Below are 18703 nucleotides of genomic sequence, written 5' to 3'. Positions count from 1 at the left end.
GAAGCTTATGACCTTAAAAGGACTGAGCGCCAACTCTTCATGAGCACATTTGCAATGTGTGTATAAAAATAACTAGAGCTACACATTAAATAAAAGTTTTAATAAAATGCCACTAATAAAAGCCATGTTAGCAATTATGTATTTTCTTTTAGTTCCACATTCCCTCTCTTGACCTTTTGAAAAAAGGTCACCATACTTTCCATTGTGTAACTCCTCGATCCATTCGGCCGCTTCCAACTCTACCAATGGCATCATGGCCATCGGACCTATTGGTCCTGAGTCCACAGCCCTCGCTATTACCTTCTCCAGCAGTACTCTGGCGCAAGGAATGAGACAACAACCGCATGTGACCACTATCCCTATAAAAGTAGCAATAGAAAGCATGGCAGACATAAAAAAAACCCCCTTCCATTGCCCAAAGACAGAAGTCATCCAGCTCTCCAGCGGGTTGTCAATTGCCGAATGTTTGTGCATGGTTTTAGATAAAGTTTTCAGCCCCTCCAGAGCTCGAGTTACGGAGCCATCTGGAGCGGTGTTGTTGGGGATAAAGGTACAACACTAGTCTCCAAACATGGCACACATGCCCTCTTTCTCCACCAACAACATGTCCAGGGACATTTGATTTTGCACTCCCATCAACGAGGACGGGCCCAGCTACTCTGCGAACCGCTCCATGGCAAGGCTGGTTAGGTTTGAGAGTCTCAGCACATTGTAATGGACATAATTTATGCGGTCAACATTTTTATTTGGCGTTATCCATATGAATATACTTTCAAACCCTGAAGCTATTTGATCCACTAGTTTATACTCGTTCAGAACTCCCCTTGGCACTCCTCTTGAGTCGATCTAGGTAGGCGAGTCGGTTCTAGGGTCATAAGCATGTGTTCCTTTTGTCCCTCTCTTTAACAAAATATGTCTCTTACGTCTTGCTGCCAATGTGCGCGTGTTGTGTTGTGGTATGGCTTTTACCTTGTTCCCAATTAGCATGAGTGGAGCTCCTAAAAAACATCCTCACACTCCTCAAAGGAACACGAACCAAAAGGGTGTGGTGTCCACAATAGTAATATAAACCACTTCTGGCCCATGTGCCAATTATAATGTTTACGTCACTTACATTGTTTATGGTTCTCCCCATGAGTGTGACAGTGCACCAAGATCGATTTTCCCCAAAGTGTATTTCACTGTGTCCGTTGAGAATTTGAAACATGTATAGTTATTAGGTTTGGGCATAAATGGTCCTACTTGTGTATGCTTATGAATTGGTGGAAATAAGCTGGACAATATAATGCAGTTGCCAGTGCTCACAGCTTCTCTAGTTAACCTCAGCATGCAGTTGTAGCCCCACTCGTCCTCTGGATACAGTGACACGGGCTCAGTGAACAGGCGAGGTCTAGCTGAGGCACAGGCAACACAATCAGATACATGCTGCTCTCTAGCATTTTGAATCACCCAATCCAGCCAGAGATTACTGTCACTGAATCCGGTGGCGTGCTCAATCAGGTCCTGAGGCTTCAGCCTAGTGTAATCTACCATCACAACTTTTCTGTCTTTTGTTTCTGCAATATTTGGGTCTAAGGGTAACGACACGTTCCTGAGCTGACCTGTTGTGTTCACCACAATATTCCCACGGACCGGCTTGGGCTTTGGGTTTATTAAATTCACTTTGATCACCCCGATTGGGTCAGTTCCCAATACGTCCCCCCCAATTATCAAATAAAATACCCCTCCCGGGCTGTCGGACCTGGGCAGAGTGTTCCATGGTCCCAAAGACAGCGTGACAGGATTCTGTGAAGTGGAAAACTCCCTCTGTATAGCTATTCCCTTCTGTGCTGCGGGCACCGATGGTTGCCACCCCAAACCTGTCCAACTCACCACGTTACTCCACAGACACCATTGCCCTGACCGATGATTTCCTGAATTTGTGCATATCATGGAATGGCTACAAACCCACATATCATATCCCCTCCAGCTACTATTCTTTCCCTCACAATCAATTAGGTCGTACACGTCGAACGTGTACGCCGTCGTGGACCCTTTAACAAAGCCCAGCTCTATTCCATCATATCTGCTGAGACACTCAGCCCCTTTTACCTGACACCTCACACTTTGACATTTTGGACGACACAGTCATGTTGGACACTGGAGTGGATGGACTTCCGTGTCTGGGCAATTCGCCTGTCTGCCAAAAAATAAACACACATATTAGAACACTTAAAAACGCCAACACCCCCAATACTTTCCAACCGCCCCAGAGCCCCATGTGTGGAATTCTCATCCCTTCTCCTGGCTTTAGACTGGAGCCTCTGTCTATTAAATTTTCAACCTTATTACCACACCCATCTTTCCAGTCGAAGGATTCTCTGCGATGCTCCGCTTCTTTCTTCGGCCTTTTGGGTAGACTGTGTTGGGATTTAGAGATTCTTTTATTGCTGCCATATACTCTGCCTTATGATAAATGCATTAATAACATGTTCTACAGTATTATTTTATCAGTAATATTGTTTACAGGGTTCATATTGCATTGAATATGTTTGTCATCACATTCATTCTATTCACAGGTTGAGTTCATTCTATACACAATGCATAACTGTGCTTGTTTAGAGTTGATGTTCTATCCAAGAGGGTTTTAAGCTTCACTGGTGAGAGTGTCCAGGTGATACATGTGGAGGGAAGATGAGAACATAGCAGGTTAATTGCATGCATGCTTACAATACACATAAATCTAGTAGCAGGCCTGAGCGAAGGCCCAAGTGTCTTCTGCTTCTTATTTGAGACCTGCGCCAATTCAGTCTACTTAGTGATTGAGGACGAGGGTCCATTATTAGCCCTTAGAGGCCCTGAAGCTTGAAGTTATTACCTTAAAAGGAAGGTGTTATCAAAAAGAGAAGTTATATGTCTGTTCATAGTTATTAGAGATGTACAAGATGTACCCTTGTCTGTAAACAATGACTGGACATAATGTATTTTTGACCTGTATTGACGTGTATGTGGGGGTGTGATCCTCTATGCTATAAAACCAGAACTCAGTGTATTTTTGTCAGAGCAAATAAGCCATATGCTGACGGTTGTTCTCCGTTGTCAATAAACTCATCGTTTGATTGCACTTTTCTGGGCCTCCGTCGTTTGTTGTCTGGTCTACAGTTGATCGATCTCGCTTCATTTGGTGGAGGATGCAGGGCAACTAAAGATCAGCAGTAAGAGGTACAGGTGTTTGTTGTCGGCGGAGGTCGAGGCCAGATCAGGTGATCGAACGGCAGACGTCACGGTGATGGCTTGACTATTGGGCCCGCAAAAAGGTAAGGCACAAACCTCTTAAACTGAAATTGTGCTGTATTGGATTATAATTCTAGAACATGTAGTCAAGTGGTTATCCGTTGATCTCTGTTTTGAGTTTTGTTTGAAACGAAAAACTTTGTTGCAACGAAAGTGAAACTTAAGAGTAGTGTTGTGTTCACGGTCGCTCGGAAAAAGCAGTACTGAGCTAAAAGTAACTAGAGATGTTGTTTTAAGGAAATAGAGAGAAGAGAGATTGAGCTGTGATTGAGGAATAAAGAGATTATAAGTGTTTAAAAGTCACGGAGCCGAAGGACTCCACCCCCGGGAAAGACGTTTCCTGGGTATTAAACTAGGGGAGGGGCCCCGCTGAGATTTTGTGGCCTCAGATATAGCCCTGGTGATCGCAGAGGATCATTGTTAGGGAGACACTTAATTGTGAGAAAAAGAGTAAAATACCGGACGCAAGAGTCCGAGGAAGTTGATATATGATTTAAGAGAAACTCAGGCCAGCCGTAAGCTTGAGGTTTTGCAGTAAAGCCAGCCGAGCAGTAAAGTGAAACTAAGGTCTGTTGTGTTGAAGTAACTCTGAGAATAAATACTGTGAGCTATGAGAGACGATTAAAAAGTATTACCTATGCATTTGTGGACCCGCTGTGGTCAGTGAAAAATTTGTGGACCCGCCGTGGTCAGTGAAAAATTTGTGGACCACCGTGGGCCGAGAAAAGCTGTGTTTTTGTTGACATATCTGGAGAATTTGCAGACCTGTTGACGTCTCTTAAAGACGAGCAGCGGTGTGTATATCCGGGTTGTAGGGACCCACTCATACAGCTGGAAACCGTGACGTAAGAAACTGTCTGAAATGATTTAAGTGCCAGCCGGCTCATTAAATGAGGGGTAGATAAAAAGGCATGCTCATTGTGCCGGTGTTTCATTATAGGTGCTTGGAAATAGACAGTGAGAGGCCCACGGGGATCCCATTAAGGCTGCTGAAGCATTTTCCTGTTTTGTGAGCGTGCCTTGGGTGATTTTGAAATACAGTATCACTGGACAGGGTGATTCTAATATAAGAGTTATTTTAATCCAACCAGAAACAGAGAAAGAAATAAAGCTGTGAGCCTCCTCCTGAGTGGAGAGAATTTGCAGAATTTTTGAGTATCTCTTGTCAAAGAAAAGGGAAAAGAGATTCTGTGTACGGCAGACCATGAAGTTTCTAGATTAGATCAGAGAGAACTAATGTGGCCGAAGGTTGGATCTGATATGAGGCGAACAGAGGACCGGTCTAAAAAGATTAAAAGGTACGCACAAACCTGTTCAATAAGCAAATTTGTGCAAATTGGCTGAATTCTAAATTATCTGTTCGCTGAGTAGATGATCTTAACTACTAAATTGGCGCAGTAGTGGTAAAACTGAATTCTCGAGAATAAAGTAAAACGTCGAAGTAATGAATGAGTAACTTGGAAGTAATGAGAAGCTTTGAAGCAAGAATAATGAAACTTTGAGAAACAGACAGTACTGAGTTAAAAGGTTATATGGTATTTCATGGTAAAAGAGAAAAAAAGACCAATGCATGTTTAAGAATAGAAGAATATAAGAGTTATTGGTCAGCTTATGGTTTAATAAGTGTCAAACTCACGGGATTGGAGAATCCTGTACCTCTTTGAGATTTCAAAGAGGAGCTCCGGCGTGAGCATATGTCAGGTGGTGTTGCCGAGAGTTGTGGGCTCGGTGAATAGCTAATGATCAAGAGGATCATTTTGGGAGACGCTTATTTGTAAGTAAAAGGATTAAGTTCGGACGAGGAAGTCCGACAGAAAACACCTGGTGCTGTCAGGATGTTTAAGTGACACAGAAGTTCAGAAAATCGAGTCAGAAATGGTTTTGTGGCTCTTGGTAAACTGATTTTGAAGGAAAATCAGTGTTTATTGTGCTGAAGTAACAGATCCGGCGCGGTCTGACGGGAAGAATCAGCTGCACAATTCTGAGTGTGCAGTGTTGTTGATATTAACAGATCCGGCGTGGTCTGAGGAAAAGAAATAAATTGGTTAATGGCTGATATATTTATATGAATTTTGGTGGATCTGCTGAGGTCCAGAAAATAATCAATGCGGACTGTGTTTGTTCGAACGTTGATAAATGATCCAGGAAGAATTGCCCTGGGTCTGTGTCTGTGTGTGTGTGTTGTTCAGTGACAACATGCACAGTTTAAAATTGGGCGCTGTTCCTCCCTCTTTTTGGTTTCAAAACACAAAGGCTGTTGGATGAAGAATTACTGTGTGAGGAACGGCTTCACTTTTGATTAGGGAAATAATATGCTTACTTTTGGGTTTATGAAGATCTCGTAACAATCTGGGGGAAATGCCGGGGTAAAAAAGAGTGAGCTCGGACGAAGGGGTCCGAGATAAGAACACCGTGAGTTGAGCAAGGTGTTTTAACTGACTCAGGATTTCAGAGAATCGAGTCAGCTGTGATCTTGAGTTTTAATGGTAAGTTGATTTTAAAGGAAAATCAATGTTTACCATGTTGAAGTAATTCTGATGATATTACTAGATGTGTTGTGATACAAGTAAAGAATAAGTTGTGTAAATGTCAACACACGATTGTGTTGAGATGTATGGATCGGCTGCGGTCCACCTGATAAGTTAATACTGGGTAAACTGAGACAATAAACTGTTTTTAAATCTTCACTGGCTGCAGTGATGTACGTGTGCTGAAGATTACTGGACCCGGCGAGGTCCATATGATGAAGTTCTTGGGCAGATAAATGACAGAAACAGTTTCTGAATTTTGAGGAGAATTCTGAAGCACTGAGGTTGAATTTTCTCTGTGCTTGGTGCGCTGTGTGGACTTGTATCAGAGTTATAAGTCCAAAGGTTATGACCTGGAGGTCATTCATGGTGTTTAAAGAAGAACAGGAATTAGAAAAGGATATTTAATGTCATATTTTGTGTAAATTGAGGAAAACTCACCACATGTGTTCACCTTTTTTCATTTAAAGGGACACAGACATTAACACACACACACCCAGTTCTTGGGTGTGAGTTATTTCCTCTTTTAATTTTAAACTGCAACACGTGTTCATTGAACTAGAATTTCAGCAGTGGATGAGACAGGATTTAGGTTAGGGCTAGTCAAAGATAAAGATGACTTTTATTAGTCCCACAGCTGGGAAATTTGTTTTGTTAAAGCAAAAGTGCAAAGTTATGCAGCAGAAATTAGAAAACACTGGAATGCAATAAAATAAAGTAGAATAGAATAAAATAGAATACCAATACTATATACAGCTGAGTAAGAAAATACAAAATACAACTTTGTCAAAGAAAGAATTGCACATATAGCAGTCTTATTGCACATATGAGGGTTCTGGTAAAGTACTAGTTCTGGTAAAAGTAAAAACTTAGGTTTAAAGTTTTATGCCCTGGAGGCCAAGAGTCGTGTGTAGAGAAGAACATGACTTAGAAACGGACATTAAAGGTCACATTTCGTCTAAGATGGGGAGAATTGTCCCATATGTGTTCATTTCTCTTCTTTTTAAGAGGACAGACGCACTGAGTGTTGTCTACTTCCTCTTTCTGATTCTAAGCAAGCATGTTTGATAAAATACTCTTAGGAAAGCGTATTTTGAGTGCTTCTAAGTGTGTGAATGTTGTGAGTACTTGATTTGAATGATTCTGTGTGATTTGTACAAAATAATAAATAAGTAATAATAACTCATAGGAGAGTGCGTGAGTAGAGGAGGCCTGAGAGAGTGTGTGTGCGTCAAACAGGAAGTCTGATTATAGCTGGGGAGAGACGTTGCAGCATGAAAACAGAGGAATTAGAGACTGAATGTCTTAAGAAAAAGTAATAAAATATATTAATTACATGTTTTAGAAAAAGAAAGACTGAGAAAATAAATACATGAACTAACAATTACATTAATGAATAGAAAACACACGTACACAAATTGTTACAGGTGAAATGTTGGGAATAATCAGAAGTGAGATAGCTTAATATACTGATGAAATGAAGAAAGCAGCTTACATTCCTTTGATTTCCAGAGTCAGTGTGTCCCCTCCCCTCATAGCACCCGTGCCCACTTGGCCCCCGTATCAGGCGAAGCATGGAAGGCTGGACAGCCCATGACGGGTAAGATCCCACCTCGAAACCCTGGGACAACCTAAGGCAAGGCGCAGTCACGATTGCTTGAACCTAGGTCCCTAAGTGAGCTTGGACTCACTGGAGGAGACGGGACTTCAAGGGTAAAGCCGCTGGGGCAGAGGGGGAAATGTCATTAACAATGACGAGTGATGAGCCAAAGAGGGGAGACACTCACTGTCTTTCAGGGTGAATTGTTCCCTGAACCTGAAAATCAAGCTCTAACTTCTGGCTGAGGACAAGGAATGTTGTTATTTAAGGAGGGAGATCAAATTTGGGAAAGAGAAAAACTGACTGTTTAAGTGGAACCTTGTGAGGGAGTCTGAAAAAAAAACCACAAAAGAAACATATACACAATCACACACACAAATAGAAAATGCGTTAACCTTTGAATACAAAAGAGCTCATGAAGATCAGATAGCAGGTTTAGCATAGGAGTCTGTTTATCATGTTGTCCAACTCGCTTAGTGTGTAGTAAGTTTCAGAAGAGAAAATTTAGAATTTAGTGATGATGGTGTGCAAGTTGTGTGGTGTTTAACGAGATTTTCTGTGTATTGAGCAGGTGAGGTGATGTTAGTTGACCTGAGAGTGTCAGGACCCTGAAGAACTTGTGGCAAAATGTTCTGTGTTTAAGATTGTTGAGGTTGTTGTTGTAGTGATGGGTTACTTCTATTGGTTAGATTTGTGTTGTTTTCTTATTTTAATAGAGGGAGTTTTATCAAACATGCACATGTCTAAGGGGGTCCATCATTTTTGTAACAGTGCACTTAGAAAAACCTGTCAGGTGATTTTGTTTTGTGTTTTGATGAGCCAATAATCAGCTCTCTTTTTTCTCATTTTTGTTCTAAGCAGGCCTGCAAAAGAGTGAATAACAGCGCTGACAAAAGTCTCAGGACAACAAAGATAAGGTGACCTTTTCCAGATTACAATGGGCAGAGGAGAAGGCTAAGTCTCTGTCTAAAAGGACTGCCGCGAGCCAATCCAGTCCAAAAGCAGAAAGAACTATTTTCCTAAAAACAAAATAAAACAAATGAATGAGTTGATGTTGCTGAGAGTGAAGACTCTGATTATTTGCGAGGGAGTCCACACTATCAGCAAGACCTGATGTTAATGCATGTGAGTGAATGTGTGTAAATGGATGGTGACTGGACGGACAAGGCAGACTATAGGTTGGACCGACTGGACACTGAGATAAAGACTGGACTAAGGTTAGACACATGACTGATAACTGTTCTGTTTTAAGTTTCCTTTCTTATAACACAGGTCGGATCACAAGTGGGGAAAAACTGAGTATGAAATGTGAAGTTCTGGTTAACATACAGGTTTTTGTTTCTAGGAACTTCCAAGGATGCAGGCTGTGGATGGAGCCAAGAAAAGATTTGACATAATGATTAATTTGATTTCATTCCTTAAACACAGGTTTGAAGGGCCGGAGCATGAATATTTAATATGATATGACTAACCTTTTTCTTTTAATCTCCTAAGCTCGAGTGAAGGATTTTGAGTTTGTAACATATAAGATGTGTCACAAAAGGGGGAGTTATAGGATTTAAGGTTTAATTTGAAAGGGGTTTTAGGATCGTTTTATGACGTTTGGGGTTTTTGATAATTTAGATATAGAAATTGTTTTGTGGTTCTTTTTGATCTGTTTCTATGCTCAGATGGTGATGGTTTATATCTTACCCTGGGCGTGTTTAATAAAACTAAAAGTGTTGCTCACACACATGAAGGGCATGGAGATTAAGTAAAGTTAATATCAAGGACAGAGCCCAGAACATGATATGGTGAAACAACTTTGAATGATTAAGGGAACCTTAGATGAACACAGTAGATTAGTGAGGTGTAGCAGAGAGAGGCTTTTTGTTTTCTATCCTTTACAGGAGAAGATTTCAGGACCACAGCGACCATAGGGGGGCGAGAATCCTGGAAGCCCCAGACCGAACGGAACCAACCAGAGAAAGGAGAAAAACAGAGCACAAATACACCTAGTTGTTTATATTACAAAGAAGATCAAAAGCTTGTTAGACATAGGTTATAATGGAAGCATAAAAGGGATGAGAGGAACTTTACATAACATAGAAATCCTGCAACAATTCGTAAATTGCCCAAACACAGTGTTCAGACCGGATATGCGCTACCCGTTAAAGGGGCGAAGAAATCAGGCCTAAGTTTGAAAAATGAAATGGGTTAACTCGATAGAGGATGTTTCCAAAGGTCGAGAAAATAATGTAGGCCCTTTTACCAGGAGAAAGCTAATTGTATCTTTTACACTTTATAGTGTGCACTGAGGGAAGTCAGGAATAGTTTAAACTAGGATTGAAAAAATTAAACTAGGTGAAAAGGGGGTGTAGCAAGTAGATTTAGGGCAGCTCACAGCCTGGCGTAAACGCAAGGTGCTGTCACACAGCTTAAGTTATTTGTTAGATTTATTTTTATGACAAAATAATAAGGAAACATTGAAAACATACAACCCGTTGAGGAGACAGATAGGGTTGGGGAATTGAAGGGTTTTGTTTGTTTAGCATAATCACTTTTGTTATATTTTAGCTTTAACAGGGAACATGCCTCTCTGGAGCTTCTCTCCTGATGCTACCCTGCCAAAGACCCTTATCCCTAGAGACTATGTCAGCTCCCAAACAGACAACAACAAACCAAATCTAGCAATAAACAACTTAAACATCAATAGTAACAAAGCAAGAACAATACAGAATCCACATCTGAACCGAAGAATAAAACAGTGAAATGTGGATTATTAAATATTAGGTCTCTCACCCCGGAAGATGATTGAATAAAGAAAGACAGGTACTTATGTATGTCAGCATAAGGTGGAGTCCAACAGAAGCAAGGCACCCTACATGCGCACAGCATGCAGCAGGGGTTGCCAAAATAATGTAGAAAACAGCACATGTAGTGAGAGAACACCCACTAAAAGTTCTGATTACACATAGTGTGGTGGCATATGTGAACTCGCAGGCATTCACTATGACATCATTAGCATAACAGAGACTGAGTAAAGTTTTAGATGCTCCAAATCTGACATTTACACATGAAGGAATCAATATGGCAGATTTAATGGGATCAGGAGAACCTCATGATTGTACTAAGAAAGCAGAAGTTGAAGGGAAAGTCAGGGAAGATTTAAAAGCAGAACCTATCCCTGGAGTTGAGGATTGGTTCATAGATGGCTGCTGTCATCATGATGAAGAAGGATCGAAAGCAGGCTATGGTATAGTCTGCAAACAAGGAACTGAATTTGAGCCCACGAGGAACTCCAGCAGTGGAAGGAGCCACGCTGGACTGGTCGTTATGAGGTCGTTGCCAGAACAGCTATAGCAGGTCAACTAAAAGGGAAAGGCGATACCTGGTATCATTGGTCGCAGTGTGTACCAGCACATGAGAGGTTGGTAGAGGAAAACCCCTCTACACCCAACACAGGTGGTAACGAGCAGAGGCAAAATAAATCCTCTCACCTGTGCAACGGGCCAACCAGTAGTCTACCTGGGAGGCCGAAGAGAGAAGAGGAGCAGCGCAGAAGGTCGCCACGCCAGCAGAAAGGAGCGATGACAAGTTGAGGACTCCACAAAAGCAGGGGAGTTTCATTCCAGGATACAAAGTTTATATAACATGATGCAAACACACGAATCAGAGACACGTAATGAGAAAACTGATTAGAATGTTCCTTACAACTACATGTTTATTGTATGCAATGATATTAACTATGGCTGTGTTGTTTATTGTCTATATTTTGTAGGGCACTCCGGACCACTTGTCTGAACACGGAGGCCAGTCCAGCCCAGCACTTCCTGAGACTGTAGTTGCTAAAACGGGATCGGTAAAAAACACAAAAGCGCGAGGTGTCAGGTAAAGGTGATGAGTGTCTCAGCATGAATAATGGCATAGAGTTGAATTATGTTAAAGGGTCTACCAGCTCATTCACGTTTGATTTGTGTGACGTCATTAAGTGTACAGGAGCTAGTAGTAGCTGGAGAGCGTATGATGTACGGGTCTGCAATGACCCCATGATATGCTTAGGGCAAATTTAGTTGATGCAAAGTCTAAGCCGCTCGCAGAAAGCTTAATCACCATTCTGACTGATCAGATGGTAACTTCGGGAACAGTAGCTCAAAAGGAACAGGAACCAAAAGAGAGATTACTTCTGACGACAGATTACTCTAGACTGAAGCCTAAGGATTTGATTGAGCGTGCCACCGGTTTCAAGGACAGTAACCTCTGGCTTGATTGGGTGGCTCAAAATGCTAGAGAACAACATGTATCTGACTGTGTTGCCTGTGCGTCAGCTAGGCCACGTTTGTTTATAGAGCCCGCACCGTTGCATTAGAGGATGAGTGGGGCTATGATTGTATGTTACAGTTAACTAGAAGTGCAGTGACTACTGGCAACTGTACTTTGTTGTCCAGACTTTTCCCTGCCGTTTCAAAGCAGACAGCAGTGGGATCATTTATGCCAAAACAAGATAACTACACATGTTTTAAGTTTTCTACAGATAATGAAAAGTACAAGGTGGGAGAGATCGACCCAACTTGGTGTGCTGTCACACTCACGGGACGAACCACCAACAATGTAAGCGACCCTAGCATGATAATTGGAACATGGGCAAGAAGTGGGCTCTATTATTACTGTGGGGAAAATACTCGTGTTCCTATGGGAAGCGTAGGGACATGTGCGATGGTGCGATTGGGAGCTCCGCTCATGCTTATTGGGAACCAGGTAAAGGCTATTCCACAACACAACACACGTACCTTAGCCGCCAGAGGTAAGAGACATATTTTGGCCAAAAGAGGGACCCAGGGTACACATGCATATGACCCTAGGTTAAACTCTCCAACCTGGATAGACTCTATTGGAGTGCCCAGGAGAGTTCCAGATGAGTACAAGCTGGTAAATCTGATAGTGGTAGAATTTGAAAGTATATTTCTTTGGGTGACACCTAATAAGAATGTTGATCGCATTAACTATGTTCATTGCAATCTGCTGAGACTCTCTAACCTAATCAGGGATGCCATGATGGGGTTCGCAGAACAATTGGGTCCGAGTTTGCTGATGGGAAATCGAATGGCCCTTAACATGAGAAGGGAGGCGTGTGCGCCATATTCGGAGACATGTGCTGCACTTTTATCCCTATTAATACTGCCCCAGATGGCTCAGTAACCCGAGCTCTGGAGGGCTTGAAAACTTTGTCTAAAACTATGCATGAACACTCAGGTATCGAAAATCTGCTGGGGTCCTGGATGACATCTGTGTTTGGACAATGGAAAGGTGTGGCTATGTCAGTGATGTTTTCTTTGACTGTACTTTTGGGAATACTTGTCATCGCTAGTTGTTGTATCATTCCTTGTGTGAGAGGATTGTTGGTAAAAGTAATGGCGAGGGTTCCTAACCCTGGCTGGGTTGAGGGCATCTACCAGATGAACTTAGAACCCATAGAGTGGGGCAGGGAGTGATACAACATGAGGTATGGTGACATTCCTTGATGGAATGTCAAAAGAGGGAATGTTGGGATTTAGAGATTCTTTTATTGCTGCCATATACTCTGCCTTATGATAAATGCATTAATAACATGTTCTACAGTATTATTTTATCAGTAATATTGTTTACAGGGTTCATATTGCATTGAATATGTTTGTCATCACATTCATTCTATTCACAGGTTGAGTTCATTCTATACACAATGCATAACTGTGCTTGTTTAGAGTTGATGTTCTATCCAAGAGGGTTTTAAGCTTCACTGGTGAGAGTGTCCAGGTGATACATGTGGAGGGAAGATGAGAACATAGCAGGTTAATTGCATGCATGCTTACAATACACATAAATCTAGTAGCAGGCCTGAGCGAAGGCCCAAGTGTCTTCTGCTTCTTATTTGAGACCTGCGCCAATTCAGTCTACTTAGTGATTGAGGACGAGGGTCCATTATTAGCCCTTAGAGGCCCTGAAGCTTGAAGTTATTACCTTAAAAGGAAGGTGTTATCAAAAAGAGAAGTTATATGTCTGTTCATAGTTATTAGAGATGTACAAGATGTACCCTTGTCTGTAAACAATGACTGGACATAATGTATTTTTGACCTGTATTGACGTGTATGTGGGGGTGTGATCCTCTATGCTATAAAACCAGAACTCAGTGTATTTTTGTCAGAGCAAATAAGCCATATGCTGATGGTTGTTCTCCGTTGTCAATAAACTCATCGTTTGATTGCACTTTTCTGGGCCTCCGTCGTTTGTTGTCTGGTCTACAGTTGATCGATCTCGCTTCAACTGCCAGTCAGCCCGTTGCACAGGTGAGAGGATTATTTTGCCTCCTTGCTGGCACCTGTGTCCGGTGGAGATAAGCTTTTCTCCACCAAGCTCTCGTCTGCTACTGCACACTGCGACCAGTGGTACCAGGTGTCACCTCGCCCTTTCAGCTGGACTGCTGTTGTGGTGCGAGCTGTCACCTCGTATGGCCCCATCCACCTGGGCTCTTTCCACTTCCGTTTGATGACCCTCAGCCACACCGCTTTAGCGTCTGGGACCGACCTGTCCACAGCATGTGCTCCAGCTGCAACCTGTTGTGTGAAACTTGAGACAAGAGCTTTTACTTTTTTCCAATATTCTGCATGAGTTCTGTTACTCTTTGTGCTTTCTTCTGCCGGGACCGCTGTCCAGGGCGGTGGAAACTGTCTTCCCGTCTGCAGCTCGTATGGTGTGTAACCTGTGGATTGGTTTACAGAACATCTTATGATCATTAAAAGCAATTGGCAGGGCTGCGACCCAATTGAGCCCCGTCTGTGCACAGATTTTAGCCAATTTGTTTTTTAAATTTAGGTTCATTCTTTTTACTTTCCCTTGGGACTGGGGATAGTACACTGTCCCAAACCTATGTTGCACCCCCAGCATCCTCTCCACCTCCGCCAGGTCTTGGTTTTTTAAGTGGGTCCCATTATCTGACCGAATTCATTTGGGAAACCCATGCCTGGGGATGTAGTGATTGATCAAACACTTGATCACACTTTTGGCATCCTCTCTTTTGGTGGCCCATGCCTCTGGCCAGCTGGTCAGAGCATCTACATACGCCAACAGATACCTGACTCCTGCTGGACCTACATCAATCATGTCGGTGAAATCAATGACAGTTTCTTCTCCTGGTCTCTCTGGGATGGGGAACTTACCTGCTTCCGGTTTTACCACTGGTTTTGGATTGTGCATCCCGCAAATAAGGCTCTGAGTCCTGGCTTTCTCCTTGATCATGTGTCTCAATAACGGATGCCACCAGTGGCACAGATTTCTTTCCATCTGAGCCACTCCCACATGGCCGAGCCCGTGCGCCTCTGTTATCTTTTGTTTCGCCATTTTTGCCCTCAACACCGGTTGCCTGTCGGGTCCTCTCCACAAACCCCCTTCTTTCCAGGCTCCTCGGTCCTGCCACACCCCCTTTTCCTCTGGGGATGCCTCCTCCACCATATTGATTCCTGATTCCTCTTCTACAGTCACCTGCACCATTTGTCTTCGTCCTTTGTATCCTGCTGCTTCCTTTGCGGCTTCATCCACTTTCTGATTTCCTTTAGCCACCATGTTCGTCCCTTGAGAGTGTCCTTTACATTTTATGATACTTACCTCTTCCGGGTCTTCCAGGGCCTGTTCCAGTTCCTCCATTTCTTTTTTGTGGCAAATTGGGCATTTCCTGCCGTCCTGAATCCTGCCCTTCTCCACTGGGCAAGCTCCACATGGGCTGCTCCAAATGCATAAGCTGAATCCGTGTAAATGTTCACTCTCTTCCCCTTAGCGAGTCTCAGGGCACAACTTAATGCAATTACTTCTGCTCTCTGGGCCGACTGCTGCCCTTCAATCCTCCTGGCCTCTTTGGCCTACAATTCAGTGCCTTTTCTGCAAACTACAGTGTAGCCTGCTTTCAGTCCTTCTTCATCTCGATGGCAGCATCCATCTGTAAACCAGTCCTCAGCTCCAGGGATGGGCTCCGCCTTCAGGTGTTCTCTGATTTTTTCTTCAGCTTCTTCTGACTACAGGCCTGTTGCACTTACGCCTGTAGTGATGAAGTGCTTTGAGAGACTGGTCTGTCAGCACATCAGGGCCAGTCTGCCTCCCACTCTGGACCCCCACCAATTTGCCTACAGGACAAATCGATCCACCGAGGACGCTATCACCATAGCGCTCCACACTGCGCTGAGTCATCTGGAGCACCGAGGAAGCTATGTGAGAATGCTCTTCCTGGATTTCAGCTCAGCATTCAATCACATCATCCCGGAGATCCTGGTCCAGAAACTGTCTCACCTGGGACTCTCCACCCCCATCTGCCTCTGGATCAAGGACTTCCTGACAAATAGACCACAGTCTGTTAGACTCGGCCCCCACCTGTCCAGCACCATCACACTCAGCACCGGGTCTCCACAAGGATGTGTTCTGAGTCCCCTCTTGTTTACGCTCTACACATCCGACTGCTCCCCTACCCATCTCTCAAACATCATCATAAAGTTCGCGGATGACACCACAGTGGTTGGACTCATCTCAAGGGGGGATGAGTTGGACTACAGAGATGAGGTCAACAGACTGACTGAGTGGTGTTCAGTTAACAACCTCCAACTGAACACCACGAAAACTAAAGAACTTATCTTGGACTTCAGGAAGGGCAGAGCAGACCCGGCCCCACTTTACATTCACGGGAACTGTGTGGAGAGGGTACACTCCATGAGGTTTCTGGGCGTGCAGATCTCTGATGATCTCTCCTGGACTGCAAATACCACGGCGGTGGTAAAAAAGGCCCAGCAGCATCTCCACTTTCTGAGAGTGCCCAGGAGGAACAACCTGGAGGAGAGGCTGCTGGTGACATTCTACAGAGCCACCATAGAGAGCATCCTAACGTACGGCATAACAACATGGTATGCAGGGTGCTCAGCTGCAGACAGGAAAGTACTGCAGAGGGTCATCAACACAGCCCAGAAGATCACTGGCTGCTCTCTGCCCAGCCTGGAGATCATTGCAAACTCTCGGTACCTCAGCAGAGCTGGCAATATCATCAAGGACTACTCTCACCCCAGTAATCAACTGTTTGAACTATTACCGTCAGGCCGACGGTACAGGTCACATAAAACCAGGACAAACAGATTCAGGGATAGCTTCTTTCCCAGAGCTATCACCATAGCCAGCTATCATTATATTAATGCTGCTATCCTGTATATATCGTACTTACTATTGTTTGAGTACTTACGATTGTTTTATTGTACTTTTTTATTTTACATTTATATTTATTATTGCATTTTGCACCAAGGGAGTGGCACTCCAATGTCCTTGTACCCTGTACAATGACAATGAAGGCTATTCTATTCTATTCTATTCTATTTTGGCACAGTCGTGCAGTTCCCCTGACCCCATTAAATCTGACATTTTGATTCCTTCATGTGTGAATGTCAGATTTGGAGCTTCTATAACTTTACTCAGTCTCTGCTGTGTCAGTGTTGTCACGGTGAATGCTTGTGAGTTGACATATGCCACTACACTGTGTGTGGTCAGTACTCTCAATGGATGTTCCCTCATGTTAGGGTTCAATTTTGAGAGAGGAATCCATAAATAACCACAGATCCAGGCGTGTGCAATTAGACAGTATTTTAATAAACACATGTGTGAGTTCAACAACCCAATCAGTGTTGAACTGTCTTCCTCATATTCAGACAACTGTTTTATGGGGTTAGGATAGTACCGCCCCCTCTTTTGCAAAACAGACAATAGTACAGCTTACGTCACTTAAACCACAACATGTTCCATGAACTTTAGCATAGTCTAAAACAGAACATCTTCTTCGGGTCCACGCCAGGTGCTTCCCCTCAGCTCGTCTTCGCTGTCGCTTCCCTCTGGTGCACTTCCTCTAAGTACGTCGGCACACTTCTGCAAAAACACATCTTCACTTCTGCCCTACCAAAATAAATCTACCATGGTGTGTATGTGTCTGTGCGTACACGTGCGAGGGCGCGTGCATGCTGTGTACTGCGTACGTGTCTGGATGTGTATGTCTCGCCCTTAAATGCTCTCACATCAGCCCGTTACACTTCTGACCTTTCACCAGAACAGAGGCTCATCCCTCCCTATAATAACCTTACTGGAACTATATATTTAATCTACTGAATAAACACCCTACTCTTTGGGTTGCGCTCACTCTGCTTTCGGTTTCACTTCTGCAAAACATGCTCTGCAGACGCATTTCCTGTCTCATTTTGGCACAGAGAGTATTTTCCTGTCTCTGCCCTCTACACAGAGATCATAAAAGCATTAATAACATTTAAATTATAGATTCAACTCAACCATTTAAAATGGTTCTTCTTTGGACCTGTAATAAAGGCTAATATACTACCAATATATTTGAACATCTGAATGCATCTATGAAAGCAACATCCCTATTAACATGAAATGGTAATGATGATTATAAAAATAGCAGCAAATAATAGCAGTAAAATATTTCTATTCCTGACACTTCCCCTTTTGACCTCTGGATGACATCCAGAGGTCACCAAAACAACGAAAAGCATGACCGAAACTAATAATTCACGGAGTAGATCCTAGTCTAAGACTAGATCCACCTTAACTGTAATGGATAAAAACCTTCTCCCTACTATGCTCTAACTTACTCTGTTTCCTCAATTGTTCTCAAAACATGAACCTTATTTCATATTTGGTTTTTTGACTTTTATTTTCAAATCTTAATCAACCGTACTCAGCATTTGTAAAACTCTTCAAGCACTGCCTTTAAGAGAATCGAAGGAAGCACGTCTCTGCATGTGCTTCCTCTTTGCTCCTTATCTGATCATCAACATCCTGTACACAAAACTGTCACTGCTGCAAGGGCCTACCTCTCATCTAAAGTCACCTTTCACAAGAAAGATCATCATAAAATCATTATAAGGGCTTATTCTACTAAAAGGATCCAAGAAAAACAATCACTTTAATCACTCAGTGTAAGCACATAGTTAATTGCTCCTAGATAAACTTCATCATAGCTAAAAGCTGAACTCTAACTGTATTTTGAACTCCCATTTCCTGGGTGATAACCTGTTTGAATATATCATTTTATTTCATTTTGCTGCTTTTAATGTAATGACTCCTTCTAACTTAAACTTTATCAGACTTAACCAACATATATAAGCTTTCTCCCTTTGCTTCTGTTTTCTGTATTTCTGTATTCTGTAACTGCTTTTTATATAAGAGGACTAAATTAGAGCTGCATCTGTTATCTCAATATTTTATATGTCACTCAGTTTAGTTACAAGCAAAACTCCTATTCGGTTCCTCTTGT

This window comes from Oreochromis niloticus, linkage group LG16, assembly GCF_001858045.2.
Source record: "Oreochromis niloticus isolate F11D_XX linkage group LG16, O_niloticus_UMD_NMBU, whole genome shotgun sequence".
In the NCBI taxonomy this organism is placed as follows: domain Eukaryota; kingdom Metazoa; phylum Chordata; class Actinopteri; order Cichliformes; family Cichlidae; genus Oreochromis; species Oreochromis niloticus.
This window is presented reverse-complemented; position numbering follows the sequence as displayed.